Genomic DNA, 8,766 nt, shown 5'->3' with positions numbered 1-8,766 from the left:
TGGTATAGGGCATTCATAAATAAATATGGGATATGGGTAGAGAAAATTTGATATGGTAGAAGGATATTTTTCATTAAATGTTTTATTTTGTAAAAGAGAATTATAAGATTCTCATGTATAATATTTTAAACCATAATAATTCATTATTGTCAGAAGATGAACTATTGGTTAAAGATATATTCTTTGTGTCAAGAAGTGTGGGAGTGTGGAGTCGGTATTTAATTTGGATAATATTTATGCCTCAAATTTTGACATCAATTTTGTTTATCTTTTTAACTTCTCAACCTACTAATTTTTCTGCTATCCGATGTGATATTCCCGAGCTCAGAGGAGATAACTATAAGGTGTGGAAGGAAAAAATTCTCCTCCATCTAGGATGGATGGACATAGATTATGCTATTAGGAAAGACGAACCACCTGCAATTACAGATGAAAGTACTCCAGCTGCAATCACACTATATGAACGGTGGGAGAGATCCAACCGGCTCAGTGTGATGTTCATTAAGACTAAGGTCACAGGTGGAATACGTGGTTCTGTCGATCAGCATGAGAATGTTTGTGATTTGCTGAAAGCCATTGACGATCAGTTCGTCACTTCTGAAAAGGCTTTGGCAAGCACATTAATTATGAAATTTTCCTCATACCGACTCACCAGTGTGAAAGGTGTGCGTGAGCACATAATGAAAATGCGTGACATTTCAGCTCAACTTAAGAAACTTGAGGTTGATATGTCTGACTCCTTCCTGGTGCACTATATTTTGAACTCTCTTCCGTCTGAGTATGGGCCTTTCAAGATCTCCTACAATACACATAAAGACAAATGGTCAATCAATGAATTAATGACCATGTGTGTTCAGGAAGAAGAAAGGCTTGTAATGGAACAGAGTGAGAGTGCATTGTTGACAAGCACTCACAAGAAGAACAAAGCTTTCAAAACTGACAAGTCACAAGCCAATCAGAAAGGGAAATTCAAAATGCCACCGCAAGGTGATATCAAGAAAGAAGCAAAGTGTTACTTCTGTAAAAAGGGAGGACACATGAAGAAGGAATGCCCTGGATTCAAAGAATGGCTTGAGAATAAAGGTAATTTATTCTCATTTATTTGTTATGAATCTAATATGACCGATGTTAATATTAACACATGGTGGATTGATTCTGAATCAACAATCCATATAACAAATTCCTTACAGGGTATGCAAAACCTAAGGAAACCAGTGGGAAGTGAGCGGATTATCCTATCAGGAAGCAGAATGAGCTCACATGTGGAAGCTATTGGAACTTGCAATTTAATTTTGAATAATGGTTTTGTTTTGAAATTATAAAGAACCTTTTATGTACTGAGTTTCTCACGAAACTTGATTTCAGTTTCTAGACTTGTACCTTTTGGTTATTCCTTTAATTTTAAAGACACCTTGTTTGAATTATTTTATAATTCAGAATGTGTTGGGAATGGTATATTGTCTGATGGTCTTTATCGTATTAATTTACAAATCGAATCCATTTATAGTTAAATGCATGTTCAAACTGGCACTAAGCGGTGTAATATTAATGAGAATTCTTCTATGTTATGGCATCGGAGATTAGGACATATCTCCATAGAGAGAATTAAAAGGTTAGTAAAAGATGGGGTACTTAATACTCTAGATTTTGCTGACTTTGAAACTTGTGTTGACTGCATTAAGGGAAAGCAGACCAACATGTCTAAAAAAGGTGCCAATAGAAGTTCAAATATATTAGAAATAATTCATACAAACATATGCTGTCTTGATATGGATGCACATGGTCAAAAGTATTTCATCACTTTCATAGATGATTACTCACGATATATGAATATTTATTTGCTTAACAATAAATATGAAGCATTGGATGCCTTCAAAGTCTTTAAGGCTAAAGTTGAGAACCAGTGTGGAAAACAAATAAAGATAGTGAGATCAGATCGGGGTGGTGAATACTATGGTAGATACACTGAGAGTGGACAAGCACCTGGTCCATTTGCTAAGTTTCTTCAAGAACATGGGATTGTTGCCTAATACACCATACCCGGTTCTCCAAACCAAAATGGTGTTGCAGAAAGAAGAAACCGAACATTATTGAATATGGTGCGGAGTATGCTTAGCAACTCTAATCTTCCTAAATCATTGTGGAATGAAGCACTAAAGATGGTTGTGTATATTCTAAACCGGGTTCCATCCAAGGCTGTTCCAAAGACACCATTTGAGTTATTTAAAGGATGGAAGCTGAGTTTACGACATATGCGCGTTTGGCGATGTCCGTTTGAGGTGAGGATTTATAACCCACAAGAAAAGAAACTAGATCCGAGGACCATTAGTGGGTATTTCATTGGATATGCCGAAAGGTATAAAGGTTATAGATTTTATTGTCCATCTCATACAACTAGGATTGTGGAGTCAAGAAATGCAAAGTTTCTTGAAAATCATTTGACTAGTGGGAGCGATCAAATCAAAAATTCAATTTCTATGCATGATCATATAGAGTATGAACCTTCCATTTTAAGTAACAGATTGGTTACTATTTACAACATCCCTCAAGTTCAAATGGATGTTGATCAACCAATCATCGAGACTCCATAAGCTACTGATGATCCAGTAAATCAAGTTGGTCATCAAGATGATGAACAATTAGTTGAACAATAAGATCCACAAGAAAATGTTGATCAAACGTTAAGAAGATCTACTAGGACAAGAAAATCATCTATTCCTAATGATTACATTGTGTATCTGCAAGAATCTGACTATAATGTTGGAGCTGAGAATGATCGTGAGAGCTTTAGACAAGTAATGAGTTGCAAAGAGTCAAATTTGTGGTATGATGCCATGAATTCCATGAAAAACAATGGCGTATGGGGTCTTGTAAATTTACCTAATGGGGCAAAGGCCATTGGTTGTAAATGAGTCTTTAAAACCAAGAAAGATTCATTAGGCAACATTGAGAGATACAAGGCCATACTTGTTGCTAAGGGATTTACTCAAAAGGAGGGAATCAATTACACTGATACTTTTTCTCCTGTATCTAAGAAAGATTCTCTTCGTGTCATCTTGGCATTAGTTGCACATTTTAACCTTGAGTTGCATCAAATGGATGTGAAAACAACCTTTCTTAATGGTGATTTAGAGGAGGAGGTTTATATGAAACAACCTGAAGGTTTCTCTTTTAATAGTGGTGAGAATTTGGTTTGCAAGCTTAAGAGATCCATATATGGTTTAAAACAAGCTTCTCGTCAATGGTATCTTAAATTCCATGAAACGATATCTTCATTTGGGTTTATTGAAAACCCCATGGATCAATGTATATACCAGAAGGTCAGTGGGAGTAAAATTTGTTTTCTCATTTTGTATGTGGATGACATACTACTTGCAACCAATGATAAAGGTTTTCTACATGAGGTAAAACAATTCCTCTCTAAAAACTTTGATATGAAGGATATGGGTGAGGCATCTTATGTCATTGGCATTAAGATCCATAGAGATAGACTTCGAGGAATTTTGGGTCTATCACAAGAAACCTACATCAATAAAGTTTTAGAGAGATTTAGAATGAAAGATTGTTCACCAAGTGTTGCACCCATTGTCAAGGGCGATAGATTTAATTTGAATCAATGCCCTAAGAATGATTTTGAGCGGGAACAAATGAAGAACATTCCATATGCTTCTGTTGTTGGAAGTCTTATGTATGCTCAAGTATGCACAAGGCCCGACATTGCATTTGCTATTGGAATCTTAGGAAGATATCAGAGTAATCCAGATATGGATCACTGGAAAGCTGCAAAGAAGATGTTGAGATATCTTAAAGGAACAAAAGATTACATGCTAATGTATAGGCAGACAGACAATCTTGATGTGATCGGCTATTCAGACTCTGAGTTTGCTGGTTGTGTTGATTCTCGCAAATCAACTTCATGATATATTTTTATGATGGCTGATGGAGCTATTTCATGGAGAAGTACTAAGCAAACCTTTGGTTGTTACTTCTACTATGGAAGTCGAGTTTGTCTCCTGTTTTGAGGCTACTTCTCATGGTGTATGGCTTAAGAGTTTTATTTCTGGGCTTAGAATCATGGATTCTGTTTCTAGATCTTTGAAGATTTTTTGCGATAATTCAGCAGCTGTCTTTATGGCTAAGAACAATAAAAGTGGAAGTCGAAGCAAGCACATCGCCATAAATTATTTAGCCATTAGAGAAAGAGTTAAAGATAAAATAGTAGTTATTAATCACATTAGTACTGATTTAATGATCCCTGATTCTTTGACTAAGGGCATGCCACCAATAAAATTTAAGGATCATGTAGAGAACATGGGACTTGGGTCCTCCTTATGATTGTATACATACAGTTTATAAATAAAACTCTTATATTGTGATGTTTTCTCATTTTCATGCGCACATCAGTTTGAGAGAATATGTTACATCTGAACCAAGAGTAAACATTGGTTTATTCATCAAGTTAGTTACCATATTACAGATATATACTTGAAAATAGACATATTGTAATACATAGATGAGACTACTCGCTTTAAGAGGGACTATCTCTATGATTCACATATTTATTTCTTGAGTAAGTTTTCCATGACTCATTTATGCCAATAATCAGTTCTATGGACCAAGTGGGAGAATGTAACAGTTTCTTATTTTTATAATAAGTATTAATAATAAAAAACCAATTTAATGTGGTCCATAGTTTTGGGATTTTGGTTTTGAAAAGAGTATGATTTATTTTGATTTTAATGTAAATTGATATGACCATTTAATTGGGTGGTAATGAGTTTTAATGACTTTAAATTCTTGATGGTAGAATCAAACCTATAAATAGTCTTTGGTCCCCAAAGCTTTCTCTCATCAGAAAAGAAATACACCATCTATATTGAGAGAGCAAGAGCTTGGAAGAATCAAAGGCAGTGCACTTACAACACTGCAACAATGACTGGAGGTAAAACCTCTAATTCTATTTCCGCATTTTATTTTATTGATCTTGTTGTTCTTTTGTTATCAGGAACATATGATCAATATATATATATTATTCTAACATATACATGTTAATATTTTTATTAGCAATACCAATTATTGATTAATGTAATGATTTATCTTTTTTTCCCTTAATATATTGTGTCATGATTTTGAATCCCACGTCATTGAACCTGGTATCCAAGGTACTTAAAGCACAATGGACACCACCATACCAATACATTTATTTGTTCAAATAATGCATGTTGATAAAATATAACGTTTGAGTTTGACTAGTATTACTTAAAAAAAATTCACACTAAATTGTATGATTTTGTATATAGATAATAACACTCTAAAGACATAAATGATATATGAAAATTCATTTTTTATGAGGAAAAGGTCAACAAAAAATTGTATTTAAATAATTTATTCTTAGTGATTCTATATGTTTAATAGGTATAATAGATTTTGAAGATGATAAAGGAAATAAAGTTAAATTATTATAATCATCATTAAGAAAGAAAAAGATTCAAATAAATCAAAAAGTGAGAAGGTTTCATGTTTGACGCAAGAGAAATAATTGCAAAGGATGTCATCAAAGGAAATGAAGTTTATACAAATTCGCTTGTGATTCGACACTTTATTTTGTATTTTATATAGTTTGGATCATTAGTGTGTAAATATGTAAGAGTAGCTCTTAAAGTATTAAGATAATGCACACCCTCACTTAAAATGATTTGCAAAATTTAATCTTTTTTCTAAACCATCTTAAAATTGATTTTGGCCAATGTATAATCTATTATGATATTGCTTAATTGATTATACAATGACAATTTGGCCTATAATCGAGTATAGATCATATCTAATTGATTATAGGGAAAAAAATCACTCAATAATCGATTAAGAAATTTATCTAATAGATTAGGGAACATCTCCAACAAATATTTCATTTTTTACTAGGCCTAATTGATTAGAACGAACATCTAATTGATTAGAGCCACTATTTAATCAATTAGAATGATAATTTAATAAATTTGAGATTATAACGACAGTCTAATCACTACAAGAATAACTTTGTGCAGCCACGTGATTTAGTGACGTGAAATGCACGTGGCAAAAAATGCCAATTACGACGTGAATTTCACGTGGCTAAAGGTAAAATATAATAAAAAAATGGAATGACAACTTTTCAGGTTGGGGGGAAATGAAAATAATTAAAATTTGGTAGTGACATGCAGATCACGTCGCTATTTTAAATTTAAAATTCAAATAATGTTTTGTGAAATGTAATTCACGTCGCAACTAGTGACGTGCTGACCACGTGGGTACATGTGGTGTAATTTAATTTCCGAAATGACAATCACGTCGCAAATAGCGACGTGACAAGCATGTGGGTACTGGGTTCAGAGAGACGTTACAGATGACCGTTGAATGTTTTGTGGCGTGTAAATCACGTCGCAAATAGCGATGTGTTTACCACGTGGGAACCTTTCCTTTACCTTCCCTCTTCTCTCCCTCTTCCCTTCACCGTTTCATTCTTCTTCGTTTCCTCTTCCCTTCCACCTGCAGACCCATTTTCCCCTTCAACCCATTTCTCTCCTTCAAGCTTCAGATCCATTTTGAAATTGGAAATTTAAAGGTAAATACTTTTATTATTTCAACTTAAACCCATTTCTGTTTAATATATATGAATTTTATTTTAATTATTGTATTTTTTTTTAAGAAATAGCTAAGAGTGAATTATTCATTCAAGAATTTGGAGCAAACAGATTCAAAGTCTTCATCCAGGTATATTCAAAATTGTGAAATTTAATTTTTTTTTTAATTATTTTCAGATTAGTTAAATGTATTGAGTTTGGACTGGATTATGTGTTGTGCTTATTATGTATTAAAACCGAATTTGTTTGGACTGGATTTTGTTTTTGTGCACATTATGTATTAAAATAGAATTTGTTTAGAAATTTAATGTATTATATATTTAGAATTTGTTTATAAAACATATACCCTAATGTATTATTAAAACAGAATTTGTTTAGAATTTGTTTAGAAATATAATATATAATAGTTTTAAAAAAACAGAATATTTAATGTATTATATATTTAATGTATTATACAAAAAAAACAGAATATTTTATGTATTAAATTTTTATAGTTTAGAAATAGATTTTATATAATATACTATTAATACCAATACTATCCTCTCTATTAATACCCTATTTATAAAATCATTTTTAATTATTTCTAGAGAAATTATAAATTTCAAAAGAAAATCATGTCAAGCTTGGAAATATTAAAACTTTGATATTACTTTGTTTAGAAACTATTTAATGCCTTTATATATGTGCACATTATATTTTTTAGAAATATAATATATAATTTTTTTTAAACAAAATATTAAAACAGAATAATATTTATAAAAAAAAACGAAATATTTTGTTTATTAGAAAAAGTAATATGAATCATGTCTAAAAATAGAAGTTGTATTATTATTTAGATAATATGGTTAGTTTAAAAAATATAATAGATTAGTGTTTTGAGTAAAAATTGATAAGTGTGTATATATATTATTTAGATAACTAAATAAATAGAAGTTGTATTATTAATATTATGTTTAAAATAATGTATAAAAAAACAAAACATTAATTTCATATATATTTTTATATTAAAAATATGTTTATAAAAAAAATTAGTATGAATAATATGTATGTCTAAAATGTTTTTTTTTTAAATAACACATATTAGGGTATATGTTTTATAAATATATGTTTAGTTTAAACAATAAAGTATATAATAGTTATATTATATATTTATTAATAGTATAATATATTTTTTTAAAATGTACGTAATAATTAGTTGGATGTACGATAGAACGATTTTTAAATTGGACGATAGAGGAATATCACTTTTGAAATTAAAATAGTAACGATTTTGTAAATGTGCAGTATGGAATATTTTCATTACTATCGTAGTTGGATGTACGATAGAACGTATCCAGGAAGACGTGGACTTAAACCGAACTTTGAGGAAGGAGTTAAAGGGTTTATCACATGGGCTTTCGCTCAAGAATGTTGTCTAAGCGAAGGAGGAGTAAGATGTCCTTGTCTAAAATGTGAATGTAGACCTATAATTAGTGACCCGGAGGAAGTAGAACGTCATTTGAAGAGAAGGGGTTTCATTAAAAATTACTGGGTTTGGACATATAATGGAGAACAGTTGCCGAGTAATGTACAAAGGACTACGACTACACATGCTTCTAGCAGTCGATCACATATGGAACACCGGGAAGAATTTAGTTTGATCAGTGACATGGTTGGCCATGCTTTTGGGGTTAACGTGACCTATGATGAACCTCAAGACTTCGATCAGGAAGAGTTGCCGAATGAGGAAGCTCAAAAATTTTATCAATTGTTGCAAGAAATGAATACGCCGTTGTTTGAAGGGTCGTCAGACTCAAAATTATCGATGTGTGTGAGATTATTGGCCGCCAAGTCCAATTGGAATGTTCCTGACCAGTGTTTGGAATTCTTTGCAAAAATGATGTTGGACGCAACTCCTACGAAAGACAACCTTCCCACAAGTTTTTATGATGCAAAGAGGTTGGTGTCGAAATTGGGTTTAGAGGTAAGAAAGATTGACTGTTGCACTAATGGTTGCATGTTGTTTTACGATAATGAGTTTGGTACTAATGATGGATCGTTGGAGGAATGTAAGTTTTGTAAGAGTCCGAGATACAAAGTTCGCAGTAAAGCCATTAACCGTAAGCAAAAACATGTGGCAGTGAAGTCCATGTTTTATCTGCCGATCATA

Source organism: Lathyrus oleraceus, chromosome 5, assembly GCF_024323335.1.
Source record: "Lathyrus oleraceus cultivar Zhongwan6 chromosome 5, CAAS_Psat_ZW6_1.0, whole genome shotgun sequence".
NCBI classification, from domain to species: Eukaryota; Viridiplantae; Streptophyta; class Magnoliopsida; order Fabales; family Fabaceae; genus Lathyrus; species Lathyrus oleraceus.
This window is presented reverse-complemented; position numbering follows the sequence as displayed.